At 44.8% G+C, this 20,240-nt stretch overlaps 1 long non-coding RNA gene across 1 annotated transcript in view; it reads right to left on the reverse strand.

Moving 5' to 3' along the window:
* LOC128105421 (uncharacterized) overlaps window positions 1-19,991 on the reverse strand; it is a 68,140-nt gene extending 48,149 nt beyond the window's left edge. Inside the window, exon 1 of the long non-coding RNA XR_008216326.1 lies at window positions 19,701-19,991. This is a non-coding gene — a long non-coding RNA (uncharacterized LOC128105421). The remainder of the gene's footprint in view (window positions 1-19,700) is intronic.
* Between the last annotated feature and the right edge of the window lie 249 nt (window positions 19,992-20,240).

Genomic DNA, 20,240 nt, shown 5'->3' on the forward strand with positions numbered 1-20,240 from the left:
TCTTTTATGTTGCATTTGTTTAACTCTGTAAAGCTGTGTTACTGTGCCTGCCTAAAGCAACGACTGGCCTAATAAAGAGCTGACCGGTCAATAGCAAGGCAGGAGGAAGGATAGGCGGGGCTGGCGGGCAGAGAGGATAAGAAAGAGGGAGGAGCAAGAAAAGGAGGAGGAGAGAGGACTCCAGGGGCCAGCCCCCCAGCCACACAACCAGCCACGAATAAGAAGGAAAGAAAAGTATATAGAATAGAGAAAGGGAAAAGCCCAGAGGCAAAACGTAGAAGGGAGAATTTAAGAAAAGCTGGCTAGGCCAGGAGGCGGTGGCACACGCCTTTAATCCCAGCACTCGGGAGGCAGAGCCAGGTGGATCTCTGTGAGTTCAAGGCCAGCCTGGTCTACAGAGGGAGATCCAGGACAGGCACCAAAACTACACAGAGAAACTCTGTCTCGAAAAACTAAAAAAAAAAAAAAAAAAAAAAAAAAAAAAAGAAAAGAAAATCTGGCTAGAAATAAGCTAAGCTAAGGCCAGGCATTCATAAGTAAGAATAAGTCTCCGTGTATTTATTTGGGAACTGGGTGATGAGCCCCCAAAGAGTAAAAGAGTAAAAAACAAAACAAAACAAAAAACCCAACTACAGATACCCTTCCCGACTGATTTCTAGAAGGTTCCGCTGAGTATTATGTGAGTATGTATTTATTTCCAAGAGTTTAGTAACCAGCTTTCCACCAGGTTCGTCTCTGGGTCCTAATTCCTGTCTTTTTTTTTTTTTTTTTTTTTTTTTGAGACAGGGTCTCACTATGTAGCACTGGCTGTCCTGGAACTCACTATGTAGACCAGGCTGGCCTTGAACTCACAGAGATCTGCCTGCTTCTGCCTCCCAAGTGTTGGGACTAAAGGAGTGCGCCACCACACCTGACCTAATTCCTGGTTTTACAGACCCAACTATAGTCCCATAGCCCAGTAAGTCCCCACAATAATCTTTTTCAAGAACTGTTTGACTAGTTTTGTATCTCAGAGATCAGCAGGAAGGTGAGTACTGGGGTCAGGGGTGCTATCAGTGTCCTGAGAGAGCTGTCCCGAGCTACATCAGAAGGCACACCTGATGCATGCAGGCTTCAGCAGGTTACGGTGGTACCAGAGATACAAAGTACCCGTCGTTCTTTCAAACTGGCTAGAGTGTGAGGGTGGCAGTGGAATCCGGTGATCCGGTCAGTTAACACCTACAAGAGTCTTATATCCCAAGCCCACCCTGCTCCATTTAAATAGCAATGATTTGGTTAAAGCTATAAAAGACATGTTTGGGTAGGTTATGAGAGGATGAAAATCAGGGAGGGTCTTTGGCTAAACATCACATCACAAAGCTGACACTTAAGCTGTTGACAGAATTTTTAGAAAATTCTCATTTAAGAGCACTGTAAAACTGGGGGCTGGAGAGATGCTCAGTAGTTAAGAGCATTTGCTGCTCTTCCCGAGGACCTGGGTTTGATTCCCAGGACTGCATGGTGGCTCATGAACTGTCTGTAACTCCAGTTCCAGGGGATCTGACACCCTCTTCTGGTTTCCATGGGGACCAGGCTCACATATGGTACACACATATATATGCAGACAAAACACTCATACACATAAAATAAAAATAAGCTATATATATATATATGTCTTGGTTTTTCAAGACAGGGTTTCTCTGTGTAGCCTTGGCTGTCCTGGAACTCACTCTGTAGACCAGGCTGGCCTTGAACTCATGGAGATCTGCCTGCCTCTGCCTCCTGAGTGCTGGGATTAAAGATGTGCACTACCACCACCCGACTTTGCAAAAATGTTTTTAGCTGGGCGGTGGTGGCGCACGCCTTTAATCCCAGCACTCGGGAGGCAGAGCCAGGCGGATCTCTGTGAGTTCGAGGCCAGCCTGGGCTACCAAGTGAGTTCCAGGACAGGCGCAAAGCTACACAGAGAAACCCTGTCTCGAAAAACCAAAAAAAAAAAAAAAAATGTTTTTAAAGAACTCTATAAAATTGGAAGAATGGCTATTAAAAGCAAGCAAGCAAAACTCAAACAAATGACTCTCAAAATGTCAAAATCTAGGGTCAGTGGTTAAGAGAGCATATGACTCTTACAGAGGGCCTGAATTTGATTCCCAGAACCCACACGAGAGTTATAATTACCTCTAACTCCAGCACCAGATCAGAAGCCTCTAGCCTCTTCAGGCACCTACACTCAATGTGCATGCAGACACAATTAAAAATAAATAAAATGTCAATTCTAACAAAATTAATTTCAAAATTGAAAAGAGCAGAAACAACTTCAATCTCACAAATAAATGACTAAAGTCCAAATTGCTTACATAGCGGCATATGGACACAGACAGACAGACAGACAGAAACAGAGGGAGAGAGAGAGAGAGAGCTCACACCAGGGAGAGGCTGGAAAAACAAGCACACTCCCCGGCTGCACCAAGGGAAGAATTGGTACCTAAAGGAAGTGAGGGGACAGTGCTCTATTCCAGTGAAGCACAGCCATCAATGTTGACGCCTCTTTTTACAAGGAATATAGATAGCAATAACGGCCTGTGAGGAACCTCGAGAGCGCCACCCAGAGAGTGATAAGGGGACCCTCACACCCATATCCAGACATAGGAAGGGCCAGGCGTGGTTAATACCGATGAAACTCACCATGTGTCTCACAAACAGAACCAGGACCAGAGGACGAATGAAAATAAAGCCTGCCGAAGGGGCACGGGGCTGCCCAGGCGGCTTTGTCCCTCCTGGTCCTTTCACAGACTCTGCAGGGCTCCCGGTTCCTATCAGGAGTTCAAGCTCAGGAGAACAGACCCCGGGAACTCAGAATCCCAGCTAGCCTTAGACAGCCCTGGCAGTCTCAGGTGTCGCTCAGTCTTCCTCGGAGGAAAGATATTTGGGAGCTAGGTCCAAAAGGGAATGCTCTTGGCGGAATACTGGGGTGTTTTTGTTGTTGTTATATCTCTGAGCTCTGGGAAAATAGTGGTTCAGTCAGTGACATATGGGGCTGTGAAAAAGAACTGGCCATGGAGACAGATTCACAGCGCGGCTCTGATGTCTGCTCTGATGTTTGGCTTTAAACTACTGGACGTCTCTAAGTCTCCCTTTCTTCATCCACATACATCACTACTTTACAGTTGTTGGGCGGATAAATGAAATACCATATTTCATTTATTTTAACATGCATATTTTCACATTTTAGTAGCTCTGAAATCAACATTTTAAAATTTAAAATCATACATTTTAATACGGACAGTGTGTACCACACACGTGTAATTTAGTGGGTAGTGGTCTTCTTTCACAAGAGCACCCTCAGTAGGTCTTATAAAAAAAAACAACTCAGTGGCAGCAGGCATGGTGGTGCACACCTCTAACCTCAGCACTCGGGAGGCAGAGCCAGGTGGATCTCTGTGAGTTCAAGGCCAGCCTGGTCTACAGAGTGAGTTCCAGGCCAGCCGCAGCTAGAAAGACCCTGTCTCAAAAAAAAAAAAAAAAAAAAGATGGCAATTTATATTCAAAGGAATATGCTGCCACTTGTTAAACATACCGACTGGCACCCAAGGAGAGCTCAGTACAATGCTAATTTCGCTTTTCTTTTTCCAGAGAACCATCTCACAACCTGTGGAAGGAAAGACAGGTCCTCCAGAACTAATCAGTGAAACTGGCTTGCAGATCCCTAGTATGGAAAACTGATGAGAAAGGTCACATCCATCTATCTTACAAGCATTTCTATTCTGTTCTGCATGCATGGACATGTGTGTGTGTATGCACACTTAAATGTACTATGTATATGCTTTCTCATCTCATTTTTCCTATGGTCATGTAAACATTCTGTAATGTTCCAACTGTGCTCGCTCAGTATATTTTGGTTCAAATTAAAACTCATTTGTTGAATACAAGCCTAAATGTGTTATCTGGTTTTATTTTGGGAAACAGGCTCTGTCTGCCATCACCAACACCGACCAATCACGTACCACAGAATGTCTTTGTCGGGTTTAATATTCTTCAGGTCTGACTTTTTCTCTCCTGTGCTCAATTCATGATGCTTCACTTTGCCACAGAAGCATATAATAAACTGGAAGCTGCAAGGATGCATCCGTAGGGAAGATTTTTTTTTTTCTTGACCTGGCTGGCCCTGAACATAATCATCAGAGAGGCTTTTTGTAGCCAGTCACTGGGTTGTAAGTGCAGATTTTTCCCCATGTAAGAACATACCTAATCCCTTGTAAAATGTTATCAAGTGTTGTCTCACTGTTTTTTATATTGGTGAGTTACCTAGGTTAATTACATATTACACAGAATCCACTCCTTAATATCTGCTTTACACTAGTTAGCTATCTAAAAATATATGCGCACTAATCCTGCAGGAACATTAGCAATCCATTTGCTGGCTCTTTCTGCACAGCGGCATGAAGCTTGGGATCCCTACCAGAGGGTATGTAGTGGCCAAATTGAGTTTGGGTTTGGCCCATTAGCTAGTAGGTTAGTCCGTGTTCAGTTAGGGCCCACTATATACCCGTCACTGGTGCTGGGTTCTGGGAACTTCTACAGGGATGAAAGTTAGACCTTCAAGGAATTCATCTTCCAGGGTAGAAACATGAAACAGAAGCCATACTGAGCAGGGGCACTCTCAAGTGATGACACATGACTGATTCATCTGTAGCCTCCATTGCCTCTTTCAGTGGATAGACCTCGAAGGCCCGTGGCATGTTGAGCCACCTCTGCTAGTAATAGGCTACCCTGGGACACCTGCCCTAGGGAGGAGCTGTCTGCTCACCAAGAGCCCATGTTTACAGACTATTTGCATTGGTTCTTTGCATTATTATAGCTATATGATTTAATTAAATGTATTTGAAATAATGAAATATAGGTGCAAAAAAGAAAGCATGCCTTCAACTCTAAGTATGAGACAGGCATTTAGAGTGAGTTGCTAAAGGGCTAGCATGGTGGAAGAGTGGTTAAGTGGGCATACTCCTCTACAGAGGACCAGAGTTCAGCTCCCAGTACCCAAGTTACATGATTCACAAGCGCCTGAAATTCCAGCTCCAGGGGATCTGATGCCTCTGGCCTCCTGGGACACCTGTACTGATGTGCACACCCCTCCCGACACACACACACACACACACACACACACACACAATTAAAAATAAATGGTGTCGCCGGGCGGTGGTGGCGCACGCCTTTAATCCCAGCACTCGGGAGGCAGAGCCAGGCGGAGCTCTGTGAGTTCGAGGCCAGCCTGGGCTACCAAGTGAGTTCCAGGAGAGGCGCAAAGCTACACAGAGAAACCCTGTCTCGAAAAACCTAAATAAATAAATAAATAAATAAATAAATAAATAAATAAATAAATAAATGGTGTGCTGTCAGTAGTGTGGGAAAGCCAGCTGTGAAACATCATCACATCTGGAAAAAACTTGATTGCTTCTCAAATGTCTTTTAGATATTACTCCACTTTGAAGACAACAAGAAAGAAAGAAAAAAGATTGAGAAAACAATTCTTGTGACTTACACAAGGATTAAGAATTAGGGTTCTCCCTAAAGACAAAGCCTTGGCCTACATCAAAACTCCAAGGGATGTTTTAAGTTAAAATAAAGACTTAAGGAATGGTTCCATTGTCTTGTACGACTCCAGGTTTAACTAACTTGTGTAAGCAAATCACTAACTATTATTTGAATTGGGTTTCGGGACTTCTATACTGCTGTGGATTATACTCATTGTTAATAAAAAAACTGATTGGCTGATAGCAGGGCAAGAAGAGATTGTGTGAGACAGCCTGACACAGAGAGAATGATGGGAGGAGGAAAGGGTGGAGTCAGGAGAGCTGGGAGAGACGTCAGCCAGCTGCCTAACAAGCAGGACATGTAAAAAAATGAGGTAACCAACCGTTAGCCATGTGGCAACGTATAGATAGAAATATGGATTCATTTAAGCGTAAGAGTTAGCTAGTAACAAGCCCGAGCTATCGGCTGAGCATTTATAATTAATATAAGCCTCTGTGTGTTTATATAAAAGTGGCTGAGGGACAAGAAAGCTTCTGTCTACACTTAGGAACATAATATGTTAAGAACTACAACTAGGGGTGCCTAGGCAGACATGCTGGTCCTCTAGGCAGGAGAAGGCTCAGGGCTTGAGGGGAAGGTGAGTCCTGCACTGGGCACTGAGGAACAAAGTGGGAAATTCAAGGAAACTATGAAACTATGACTTCAGCAGGGAAGTCAGAGTCACATAACCCCATGTGCTAAACTCTGTAAGTCAACCCGGAGGTCAGCAGCACAGGTGTCTTCTTTATTCTGTAACTGCTATCTGTTCTAAAGAAAGTTACCTAGACCTCAGTGTCTGTATTTGAATGATGAGGAGAATAGTGGTCCCTGCCTTGAGTTGTTGGGAAGATTATGTGAGATGACCTCAAAATAAAAGGAAAACATATGCAAAATTCTCTCCAGGTTCCCCAGGATCCAGAGAATAGAAATTTGGAGGATGCTTCTGAAGATGAAGGGCATTTTTCACTCATCTTCTGAAATCTCCTTTCAAGGGCATAAGAAGAAGGACATTGAGTGAATGGAGCTATGGAGTATAAGACCTAGGAGCTAGGAACTATTACAGCTCCTGAGGCTGGCACACCGAATTAGAAGCTGGCACAGCCATCCTCAACACAGAGTGGTGTAGCTCACCAGCATTTCCAACGAACTCATTTAGTTCTTCCAACAAGCCTGGGCATAGGGACAGACGTTAAGCACATCACTCAAGGTTGTGCAGATGGTGGACAGAGAGCAGGGGTCAGAATTCAGGCTTCCTGTTGGTATAGTGCACAGGTAGCCTGCTACCCCAGGCTGTCTTTCTCAGGGCTGTCTACTTCACAACCCCTGGGCTGTTGGGCCTTCCATTTGTTCATCTGCTAAGACTGTGCTAGTCCAGGATGCTACTGCTAACGGCCGAAAGGAAGGCTGGAGATCATCGGGGATTTCAATTACCCTGCCTGTCTCTGACCTCCATTACCAAGGATAATCCGAAGCCAGCTCTAGCAATTTTCTGAAACTTTCATTAATTTTAAATAAATTTATACAATGTCACCCCCCCCCCCACCCTCTTTACCCAAATTACAATGTCCTTGTCTTTTCCGTTTCTCATCGCAGGAGACTCCCTGGCACGTCTTGGAGATTGGCCTGTTGTTTTTCTCTGGGTCCTTTGTAATTCTGCTTTGTTTTCTTTTGAAATGAAAGGACCCAATGCTGAATTCTGATTCTAAGGTGAAGTCATAACATCAGTGTATGTCATTAAAATGTTTTATTGTAATTACAGAAATAGTCAATGCCAAATTATGTGCACTATATTATTTTCTGCATTCTTCTTTATTCCATTCTCAAAGTTAATACGGCCTATTATATCTCATTCATTCTTCTGACTGCTGCTGCACAGCGAGCAGATGTCTCCATTGAGCAATCCACAATGAATCTGAGATCTTTTTCCTGAGCACTTACAAGTAGAGTAATTCAGAGCCCATCAGTGAGTGTGAGCTGCTCCAATTGTCCCTTCCGGTGCACATTAGCTCGTACTTGTCTACATCAAATTTCAAAGAATCGCAGATATTAAAGATGGAAGGGGCCAGTTAGTTTATCAAGCCTTCCCACTCTGCCTGCAAAAGCAAGCAAAGGAAGCAATTTCACCAAGTCCATACTGCTTTACTGATGCTTATTAATCACTGGAATGAATGGTTACAGCGTGTTATCTCTTTTACCCTAAAATCACTGACTCTTTTTGTTTGTTTCTTTGTAACTAGGGTCTCACTCTGTAGCCCAGGATGGCCTGGTACTTGTTATGTATCCCAGGTTGGCTTCAAATTCATGGCAACTTCCCCGCCTTAGCCTCCAAGTGCTGGTAATAGAGGCATGAGCTACTATGCCTGGCTTATCTCCTTCCCCTAAAAGAGAATTGAAGCGCAGACATCCAGGTTACAGTGCCCAAACCAAGCCCACAAAGGCAAAAACATTTAATTTGGTTGAGCTCAATAAGCAATTTTGAGCATCATTTGCTAGTCAGGGCTATCCTTTAATGGTCTGTGGGATACACAGGGGGACAGACCCTAAAAATCAATCTGTGTTTTCTATTGCTGCAATAAACACCATGACCAAAAAGCAACTTGGGGAAGAAAGGGTTTATTTATCATCCATATCCCAGGTCATAGTCCATCACTGAGGGAACTCAGGGCAGGAACCTGGAGGTAGGAACTGAATCGGAAGCCATGGAGGAACACTGCTTAATGGCTTGCTCCCCATGACTTGAGTAGTTTGCTTTCTTATGCAACCCATGACCACCTGCCCAGGAATGGCACTGCCCATAATGTCTTCCTGCATCAATCATTAATCAAGAAAATGCCCCACAGATTTGTCTACAGACAACTCAATGGAGGCATTTTCTCAGTTGAGTTTCCTTCTTCCTGGAGCTGTGTCAAGTTGACAAAAACGAGCCAGCACACCAGCCCCTTCTGTGCCATCCCTGAGCAACCTGTAGTAGGAAATACACGAAGCTATTACAGTCACTCAAAAGAGAGTAGAAGATGTCATGGGTGTGCTGGTACCACAACTCCTCTATCTCTAGGAATTGAGAAAAACAGCATTTGAGTTGGGCCTTTGGAAGAAAGAAAGAGCATAATTTTCATCAACAAAAGTTCAGGGAGAGGAGACTTGAACAGAGGACCCATCAACCCAATCAGGGCTCTCCCTTGAATTTCTGTCTTACAGTGCAAGGCTGAATATGCCAGTGAACTGAGACCAAATGCAGCAGATGTCTACATGGTGGCTGCTTTGAACTAGATTAGGATGTAGCAACTCAATTCAGTCAACAACCTAAAACAACCAGAGCACACAGACCAGCCATCACAAGTATACTTAGAGAGACAACACAGGATATCTTAAATTAGTATTATCTTTTTTTAAAAAATCCAGAAAACCTGGGGTTAAATGTGATGAAAGTTGAAAATTTCTAACTACAGATGAAAATCTCTAATCAAAGAACAGATTAATAGGGGCTTGGAGCCATGGCTCAATGGTTAAGAGCACTTGCTCTTGAAGAAGAACCCAGTTTGATTCCTGGCACCAACATGGCAGCTCACGAACACCCATAGCACCAGTTTCAGAGAATCCAAAACTCTCTTCTGACCTCCAAGGGGACCAGGCAAACATACAGCACATAGACATGCATGCAAGCACAACACTCACAAATAAACCTTAAAAGAAGAAGAGGAGGAGGAGGAGGAGGAGGAGGAGGAGGAGGAGGAGGAGGAGGAGGAGGAGGAGGAGAAGAAGAAGAAGAAGAAGAAGAAGAAGAAGAAGAAGAAGAAGAAGAAGAAGAAGAAGAAGAAGAAGAAGAAGAAGAAAAAGAAGGGGGGGAGGAGGAGAAGGAGGAGGAAGAGATAAATGACCTGCCAGATTTCTCCAGGACTTCCTTAGTGCCATGAAGAACAGGTTGACACACCATTTGGGCCCTGGGCAGCTGTCACACAGCTTTGGAGCCCCAAACTTGAAAGCAAAGAATGGAAAATTCCATTTTCTGACCCCACTAATAAATATCTGCATAAGTGCAGACCAGGGAAATACCACTACAGCCATATGGTTATTAAGAGTAGATATTTCTCCATTTTCCCTTAAAGAACCTAATCTTTGAAAACACTACATGCATATTATGTGCTTACTGTATTGTGATATAAAGTTAGCCATTGGATACTATCTTTAGAAAGTCACTAGTGTGAAGAAGAAGGAAATTATAGGAGCTTCTGGTACTTCCACAGTTGTCCCTAAAGGACAATTGCAAATGTCATCTCCTGCATGAAGCCTTCCCCAGTTCCTCTCCCACGTTCATCACTGCCAAATTAATCTTTCTCTCCCCTGACTGCTGCAGCTCTTTGATCCATTGCTCTATGGTTTATAATTAGTTGTGTGATTATCTGTCTCCCTCCACCAGGATGAAAGTACCTGAAGGGTGGGGGAATCGAGACCCACTTGTCTTGAATTCCTCACAATGTCACACTCATTTTTTTTTTTATTGCCTGGTACAATAGATATCCTTCACATGTTTGTTAAATCATTTCTTCAGATCTTAGAGACCTTATTTTTGACATATTTAAATTATTTTTCAAAATAGTCTGTACCCATTCCAAAAGCCGTCCTTGTCTTCATATCACAGCACTCAAATTCAGGCGCACACTCAGGTTATGCCTACCACAGCAGTCTAGCATTCAGTCAGCAGACATCTCTGGGGGTCTGAATTGAACTAGCACTCTTAATAAGGCCTGAACCTTGACTCAGTTATACATAACTCTGGAAACTTCTGGAGTCAGAGTGCCTGGGTTTAAACAGATGTACACTGAAGCTCTGACTATCGTTTACCTAGTTTTAGGACCTTGGACAAGTTACAGTCCAGGACCTCAGCATCCTCAGCTATGAGATGGTTTAGATGAGTCCATTTGGCACATGATGAATAGTCAATCTGCATAATCTTTCACTCTTGGAGCTTTTGCTGATACTATATTTTGTGATTTGGGGATGAGGTGCCAAGGGTCAAACTCAGGGCTTTGTATATGCTAGACAAATGTCTGTCACTAGGCTACATTCCCAGCAACACTGTTATTGTCTTATCATTCATAAAGAGAAGCACAAGTCCCTCAGGGTTGCTCTAAGGAATCAATGATGTAACAAGTGAAATTTTACTCAGCATATTATCTCATCAACGTTTCCTTCCTTTCTGGGTATTAGAGTAATTGCTACAATCAAATGCGAACCTATTAATGCCAGGTAATATATTACTCACTTTAAATATATGGTGCCATCTAATTTAATTCATATTACAAGGTACTGAGATAATTATTATTGTCCCTATTTGACAAGGGAATAAAGTGAGTTGGAGAGAGAATAAACAGTCCAAGGTCACATGACCAGTCCGGTTTGGGTTGTTCAGAACTTCAGATCAAGAAGGATGAAGGGAAGGACTAAGGAAGGATAGGAGAAAACACACAGGAGGAAAGCTCAGGCCCAAACTCCCTCTGGAGTTTGTATTCCTCTGTTTCCCTGGTCTTCAATTCCAGGGTTCTGCTTGCTTTGTAAACTAGCCTCTGGGATCCATGTCAACATATGTTCATGCTCACTACTCACCTACTTGTGTTGTTTAACAAGCACACAACATGATATCATTCATCTAAGCGCTAGCTAGCTCTAACTCACTTCTGTCTCCCAGTTTCTTTCTTGGTTATGAATTTGCTATTCGTCCCATGACCTTCTTATCACAGTTATACTAATTATCACTGATGAAACATTTTAATTTTTAATAACCTGGTTATGCTTAACTTAGACTCTCATAATGGACTTATATGTCAAATATGTTGTTGCCAACTACATGGGAAGGAAGGGAGCCCTTCCATAGTTTCTACCAAAAGGCCTCTTTGCTTACAGCAAACAGAAACAGCTTTGCTCCCCCCCTCCTCTATACACTAAGGGAGAACTTCGAACCCCTGAACAACTACAAGCACAGCTCAACCAAGGGTTATAAGAGTGCCAAAGAAAGGATGAAAGGGACTAACTGGATTCTCAGGAATGTGCACTAGGTAAAAAGAACTCTGAGAGAATAAAGCAGCCATCAGGAAAAGTACGAGGGAAGACTATGAACCAAGACACCATGGAGGGGGCAAGCAGAAGCTGGACACGGGAGTGTAGACCAGTCTAACAAGCAACAGTCAGGTGTCAGCAAAAAAGCTATGAAATCAGAAGATGCCCTGTAATAAAGCCAAAAGGCTAACGCCACAGGGAGCCAAAGGAGACAGAAAAGCGACAGGGACATTGGGAATGGCGGGTGGCTGTCCCTGGAGCTGGCATCATCCTGGAAAGGCATCACTTCTGATGCCCACCTGTCTGTGAGCATCCTCCCCATGAATGCCCTTTTGCTTGAGGAAACTTGAGTGAGTCAGTTCTTTGCAGCTAAAAGCCCCTGTCCAGAGGGTTCTGCACTTACATCCATGTTTAGAAAATTAAAGCACACAATTCCTTCTTCATTCTGATAGTCCAGATGTCTGGAAGCCAGGTATTCACCTTATTTTTTTTTCTGATTATCCAGCCTTTCTTGGGAAATATCTCTTCTTTAGCTACTGCCTAAATATCAATAAACGACCCTACAAAGAGTTAGGCAGGCAAAGGTAACCAACACATGGAACGTTAGCGATTCTTTGATGACATAAAGAATAAACTCTTAGTAGGAATTATAAGGCTCAAGAATGAGAAACTAGAGAAACAGCCTGGCATAAGACAAAGAAAGATTTGGGGGCATTCCCAATACTTCAGGATGAGTGAGCAATTCATTCTTTGCAACATTCTTTTACAAAAGAATGAATACCACATAAAACATTTCCCTTTTTAATGTGGTATACACAAGATTGCATGGTTTTATATCTTTTCCATCACTTTTTTATTTGTTTAAATTATTAATTTTTTTTTTTGAGACAGGGTCTCACTATGCAGTCCTAGCTGGTCTTGAACTCACAGAGATCCGCCTGCTCTGCCTCTCCAGTACTGGGATTAAAGGCGTGCGCCACCACATTGAGCTAGTTAAGTTATTAATAAGTTTTTTTCTTTTCCTTTCTCGTGTGAATGTGTATATGCACCCGTGTGGGAGGGTGCCGTCCCCCGTGTATATGCACGGAGAGGCTAGAAGTGGATGTCAAGGCTCTTCCTTTATCACTCCCCACCTAGTTTTTGAGGCAGGGTCTCACACAGAACCTGAAAATGAACCCGGAGTTTGCTGGGCCAGCGAACCTATGAGATCTACCTGTCTCCACACACCCCACCCCTCCCACCCACACCGCAGCCCAGTGCTAGAGTCACAGACACATGTCACAATGTCTGGCTTTTCAGGTGGGGGCTGGGGAACTGAACTTAGGTTCTTTGCTTCTCATGCTTTCACAGCAAGAATTTTACCCACGGATCCATTTCCTCAGTGCCATAGTAAGCTGTTTCCAATGCAAATTGTTTGTTCTTTCAACAGCATTGATTTGCTGCCTCTTCTGTTCCGCCCTGCCCTGGGCTTTACCGTGCAGGGACTGAACATAGTCCCAGCTCTTGAGGATACAACAGACTAAAGGAGCAGGCGGGTGAATTCAGTTCAGGGCTGCCTGAGTACATGCCCACCGTAGGTAGTACAGACAGGAGGCAGCAGCTTGGGTCTAGGAACTTTGCTAGAAGAAATGCCAGGAGAAGTCCTGATGATGATTCAGGAGCTTGTCTGCCAAAGATAAAAGCAGAAGACAGTCCAGGCAAAGAGATCCTGGGCCCTGACATGTGAGTTCAAGCCCTGAGTCTTTAGACACTTGAGTACATCGTATACATAGACAGAAACCACCAAACAGCCATTGTGAGTTCAAGTCCTGAGTCTTTAGACACTTGAGTACATCGTATACATAGACAGAAACCACCAAACAGCCATTGTGAGAGCAAGCAAGCTCACCATTCATTCAGCTTGTCCTGTGTCCACAGATCCCCGGTAACACCTCTCTCCCAACTGCACAAGTCAACACCCATTACAAAGTCGAGCTTACCTAGACAGCATGATAGCTACCTCAGGGGACACAAGCATTCCTTCTTAGCTGGTGATGACGTGGCTTCTTCCAAATGCCATCCGTGGCAGTTTGGGTTCTTTTTCAGGAAAAAGAGTGATTATGTTTTTTCTGTGGAACTATAAAAGCTTCCCAAAGCTTTAAACTTCAAGGTATTTTTAATTATCAAGTGAGTAACATAAAAACACTTGGTAACTACTTGGCTCATCGGAAAGAGGCTGAGCAACAGTGATACATAGTCCTTTTTGTTTATTACCATATTAACATCCATCAACAACTAAACATTCTACACATGTCTACAGAGCACGATCAGACTGCCTAAAACGCTTGCTGATAAATCCATTCCAGCTTCCTTACCTCTGAAGTCACTAATACATTTCTGTTATTATGTATGTTTTAGGATGATTACGAAATAAACAAGAGACCCAATGTTACGAATTTTAAACAACGTAGAATAAAAGAGTAAGTAAAACATAATTATACATGGTCTTCAAAACCCCCTTTCTGAGTTAGAAAGTAATTATAGCTTATACGCTAATTTTTTTTTCAGATTAAAAAAAATTAAGACCAATTAAAAGAGTCATTGGTTTACTAACTGTCAACGCAGGCTTGAAACAGGGTCCTCTGCTACAAGCAAGATGATATTCCTAAAACATGGCAGAAGAATTTATTCTGGGGTTCTAAAAATTGCATTAAGAGCTAACATGTAAAAATTTTAAATGATATCTTTCAAAGGTTTATCCAACTCTAAATGGGTAGTACTCGGAAGGACTCACAGAGGAGACATGATGAATGGAAACATCATTTGTTCTCCAGCCTTTCTGTCTGGATCTCAGTCACCACACCGTTTGTTACTCATACCCTAAGCTAGGTATAGAGTTTATGCAGGCACACACATAATCTACCTGTAACTTAGCCGCAAGTCCCCCACAAGACCTTTTGTGAGCTGCATTCTGATAAAGGCTGTCAAGAGGCCTGCCCAAGAGCAGAGTGTGGAAATGCATGGCATGGATCGCCAGCACTACAGTTGCTTAAACTGGTTATTTGCATCCTCCAAACAACATGGGAACACAATACAAAAAGGAACAGCGCGGTTACCACAAGAAAGCGTGTGAGGAGAACAGTGAAGCTTAGAGAATGTATCCAGTGCCCGTCCATTTTAAATTCATACTTATTATACAGGAAGACGAGCATTCAACACAGCTTATTCTTTTGAAAATGGTTCTTCAGTCTCCTGCACATGTGCCTGCTTGCTGACTGGCAAATTCTCTTGCAATCCATAAATTAAAATCCCACTCTTTCCTAACGTGCTTTCACTTTGAAATGTCAAAACAGTTTGTATGTATGTATATACGGGTGTGGATTTATCCTATATACCCACAAAGCCCACTGTATTTCTTATTTGGCAACATTAGCTCTTGAATTGGGCATCGTGTAAATGACTAGACTGTCACGTAAGCCTCTCACAGAATCAGAAAAACAACCGGCTAGCAAAGCTGAAAGGAACCTTAAAGATGACTTGTTCCAAATCCTTCACTCCAACAGGGATCCAGAACGGGAGAACGGGGATTCCGTCAAAACAAAGCCAAAAGCTGGTGCAATGCCCTTTACAGAAAACATGTCACTAGTAAGTCAGAACTGGAAATCCCTTTCTCTGATCAACGATCGAAAACTGTCTTTTAAAAATCTCTAGAATTTTGTTTTGTTTAAAGAATAAAAAAATAATAAAGGCAAAGAGTGGGATGCTCAAATTAAGGCTACTTCTGCCCCGTCACCACAGAGCCTCCGATCTGAACGGGGTGGTCCTCTGTTTCTCGTCTCCTGAAGAGATGGCCTAACACAGTGGTTCTCAACCTTCCTATGTTTCAATCCTTTAACACACTTCCTCCTGCTGTGGTGACCCCCCCAACCATAAAGCTATTTTCATTGCTACTTCATAGCTGTAATGTTGCTACTGTTATGAATCAGAATGTAAATATCTGTGTTTTCCAACGGTCTTAGATGACCCCTGTGAAAGGTTCGTTCGAACCCCCAAAGGGGTCACGACCCACAGTTGAGAAGCACTGGCCTAACCAGGGACATTTCATTGGCTGGGCACCTCACCCTGGGTTGCCCTGTGAGTCCTTGGATGGGTCAAGAGCCTTACTTAACTAGAACCTGAGGTTAACAATAGTACTTAACTCCGAGGGCTGCTAAAGGAGAGGACTAGGCAGTGGCCTTAGTGTGCGTTACAATGTCAAAGCTGAAAAGAAATGAAGAAAGTTGCCACTTCATAGCTTATATCATATCTCTTGTGGGGAGAAAAACCACAGATTTCCTTCTATGAAACTACATGCAAAAACAACATTTGCGGCTAGTGAGTTCAGGGAATGCCCTGCGCCCCGTGTGGGTTTGCCTGTAATGGGACTAGAGGCACGTATACAAGACTCGATACCCGGGACCTTATAAAACGTCCCCAGAGCCTTCACTTTTATTCTCCTGGACTTAAGGACGACCTGTATCCCTGCTCTCTGGCCTCCCGTTAAATCTTTCTTCCACCTGGGACCTGCTTTACTTCATCCTTCAACTCCCTGCGGTCTTTGGGTGACTCTATCCAGTGCCAACTCAAGCTGCCTCCCCCACCGGTACCGCCACAGTGAGTGACACATCTAGGGAGCGTGTGTCCGGAAATGATCAGAGACATCGACTCAAGAGCATCCCACTGAGGAGAGGAGGCCTAAGCCACAGGTTCCAAAGGCAGACATGACAAGCTCCCGACTTAGGTTGTCGCTGCGATGTGGGCTTGAGCACGTCACTGTGTAACGAGGCTGCGTGCATTGAAATGACTCTCATTTGGCCCACGATGTGACTTACCCACACAATGTGTGGGGGTTCCTGGAGTGCAAGTACCAAACCTGTGATTCAGGTGTGTGGGGGCACTTCTGTCTTCTTTTTACACCATTAAGTTACTCTTTAAAAAGCAGGAGAAGATTGACAGTACCGAAGACAACACTCCCCTGAGTACTAGAGAGAGAGAAACGACGGAGAAGACGTGCTATAGTAAGAGCGCTAAGTTCCTCCTTGGAAGTGACTGGCGTCACGGGTGTGTGTTCTCTCCAAGGCAGACTACAACAAGGAATGGGGGTAGGTACGTCTCAAACCACCAAATCAGTAGGAGTTTGATAACCTGACCCCAGATGGGATGGGCTCAACTGGTTTTTGATAATACGTTGCCTTATAGTTAGGCAGCTGCCTCTTAGGGGGGGCGGGGAGGGGCAGGTGGGGGTGGAAAAGACCATTTGATTGAAATATTGTCTTTGGGATTCCAAAATGACAGTGATAATGGTGGAGGTTCCTGCAGCTAAATCTTTTTTAGTAGCAGCCCAGGAACCACGGAAGAAGTCAAGGGAGACAAGGGCCTCGCTAACTCCAGTTCTCCAGCACCCGTTAGGGTTGAACAGCACAGACTACGGCCAATGTGAGTGAACCGGATAATGACTGTTATATAGGCTGGCTCACAACAAGTGTGAAGGGTTAGCAGATGTTCTGTGTGTCTCTGCTGTACTGGGTGTGGGGGGCTGTGGGGGCTGGGGAGCCTTTCCTTCAGTCATTAGAATCCTTGGGCTCTGTGAGACTGGGACGGGACCTCAACCATGAAGACAAAATGACAGTTTGTATTTGGTTGTAGAGTTGAGGCTGAAAATGTACACAGTTTTACGATGCATTGTAATGGCCACATGGTGGTTTGTATGACTCTGTGGTTTCTATGGACCATGCTAACAAGACTGGACCCTGCCTGAGGATGGGCACCTTGCTTTTTCCTTCATCCACAATACGATGCCTGAGGCAAATCAATGGCGCAATGGATGTCCCCTGTGTTTGTGTCTTCTTGTGACATGAACCTGGCACCGGGTGCTGCTGCTTGAACCCAGAGCATTGGGTGGCGCTGGAAAAGATGTCTACTCATGAGTGTGCAAGATCGAGTGTGGAGGGAGACAAGGTTGGAGTGGATGGCATGTCAACCTTCACGGGGCTTGGGACCCTGTGGTTCGGTCACCCCCACCAAGCACCCTCATCTAAAACATGGCAAGTAACCTTTCTTCCCTCTCCCAGTTCTGAAATGCTAACATTTAAAAAAGATGTCTGGACCCAGAAGCTTGCCAGAGACAAATCATAGCAAGCTCTTCAGCCTTCACAGCAGATGACGATTAAGTCTTAAGATGTAAAACATTAAAATAGAATAAAGAAGTTCTGGGACCTTCCTGCCAGATGGAGGCCCCTAATGCCATTCTCTCTTCCTCTCCCACACCCAGCAGCTACGTTTCCAGGCCTCTATGGGAAGAACATAAATACTCTTAGCCAGGGGTGGCTCCTTGCTTCCATCTCGGGCTATCACAGTCTGTCTGAGAAACATTTGAGTTAGGATGGAAGGGGTCATAGTCGCCCAGACTTCTATAGATTTTTTTTCCCTGACAGAGTCACAAAAAAACCCCTAAAACCAGGTAAGGCACCCCCCCCCCCCCCCCCCCCGCCGCCGAGAATTTCAAGAGGGCTACAGCAGAGAGCCTTGATACCATCACTGTGCAAAGGCAGAAGGAATCCACAATTGAAAAACATAAGCAGACATTTTTTTTTCCTTTCAAACAAACATGTGAAGGATGGATATTAGGTACCGATCTGAGTCTTCTCTCCTCCCAGTTCTCCAGACGCCACTTTAAAAAGCAAAAGGTTTTAGCCACCAAACCACCAGAGAATAAACAGCCATCACATTCTTACCCCTCCACACTGATATTTACTCTCTGATAAATGGCAATTGTAAATAAATCTCATTTAATCTCTAAAAGCCACAATAAAAATCTTTAACCTCCAAGGTAGTTTACAAATGAGCATGCACACCCTGCCAGCGCCAGAAAACACAAGGTCTTGAATAAAGGGTTTTAACAAGAGGCACGTTTTCCCTCTGAGAATCTTATACTGACCTTTTGATATATATATATATATATATATATATATATGCATTACGGAGGAGGAGGAGAGGGGAAACCCAGCCCCTCCCACGCTATTCTCTGTACAAATCGGCCAATAAATCTAAGGAAGACACAGAGCAAGAAGGGAAGCCAACAGGTGGAAAGGGGTTTTTGTTCCATTAGAAATGGTCAGACACTTGATCTGTGCTCGCGAGTCTGTTTGTCTCAGGGTGTCTTTAACGACGGTTTTATCATCACGACGCTGATAATCAGGAATAATGGTCACACTTCCACTTTGTGATTCCACAGCATGGCCAGCCTAAAGAATTCACCACACAGTTACATGGAGTGGGCTGCTCTGTTTGGCTTCACCCCAGGGAGGCGTGCAGCATCCCCAACCAGCTCTCCCGCTTTCACAGATGGGGTAAACTGAGGCCCGAGGCATCCAACAACTCTTTTACAGCGTCTCAGAGCAGAGAATTCCCCGAAACTAGAAAAGTTTGTGGATGTCTCGGGGCAGTCCTCTCGCTCACCCTTCTGGCCGGCCATGCCGCTCTCCTTCCCCCGAGTCTGGGCTGGGTGATAAGGACTGGGGTACCTCCCCTTCGCTACAAGGCACTCCAGGGCAGTGTGTGGGAGGTCCACACACACACACACACCCAGACCCACAGGCATACTCGCACACACAAAGCGCCATGCAATCTCTGCAGTCACTCAGCACAGCTCCAGCCAGCCTCGCTCAGCCTGTGAATGCACAGCGCAGAGCTTGCAAGGCCGGCCTCCTTGGGCTCAGGGCTGGGGCTTCTCTGAAACGGGGCTCTGCCCTTCTCTTCCTCTCTTCCAGGCTTCTCTCCCTCTCTCTTTTTTCCCTCCCACCCTCCACCCTCCCACCCTCCTCCCACCCCTCTCCTTCCACCCCTTCTCCCCCCCCCCCCCCCAACCAACCCAGAGGCACTGATCGTGTTACTGGGGTTCCCTGGAAAGAGGGGCCATCCCCAGCCCTAAGCGGCTAGCAAAGACTTCAGGGGCACAGAAGCAGCTCCAATCGCAGGACCCAAGCGCTCCTCCTGAGCAGCGCAGGAATGAGACCCCCCACTTCCAGGCACAGGCGAGCAAGCTTGCCACAGAAGAAGGAATCCTTAGAGTAGCTTACCTTTTTCATGAGCAGAGATTCTGGAGAATCATTGCAGAAACTGGAGGGAAGTGGATGAAGACAAAAAAGACCCTTTTCCAGCAATCCCTGGCCTCCTGGTATCAAGACACCAGGACAACATCAAAGCAACTTAGGGGGAACACTTTAGGGGCCTATTGTCTGCTCTGGTCTGATCTGTTTTTCTTCTGTCTCCCCCTCTTGCTGCGGTGACACTTGGTACGGCCCAGGCATTCATGCCAAGTAGCTTTCACACATGGAAGCTTGTCTCAAGCAATTGCTGACAAGCCACAAACAAGACATTCTCCCTCCCTTCTCCGCACCCCCCCCTCCTCCCCCCTCCACCTTTTCCTCCTTCCCTCTTGTCTCCCTCCTCCTTTCTTCTGAATGCAAACTAAAACTCCTCAGTGCCAGGCAGGCTCGCAGGCTTGGCCTAGCTGAGCACGCAGACAGACACACACACACACACACACTCACGCACACACTCACACTCGCTCACTCACACGCCAGCAGCTCGGCTAGTTGCTGCTGCACTGGTGGAGT

The sequence above is a fragment of the Peromyscus californicus genome, unplaced genomic scaffold, assembly GCF_007827085.1.
Source record: "Peromyscus californicus insignis strain IS unplaced genomic scaffold, ASM782708v3 Scaffold_9__1_contigs__length_137607984, whole genome shotgun sequence".
NCBI lineage: Eukaryota > Metazoa > Chordata > Mammalia > Rodentia > Cricetidae > Peromyscus > Peromyscus californicus.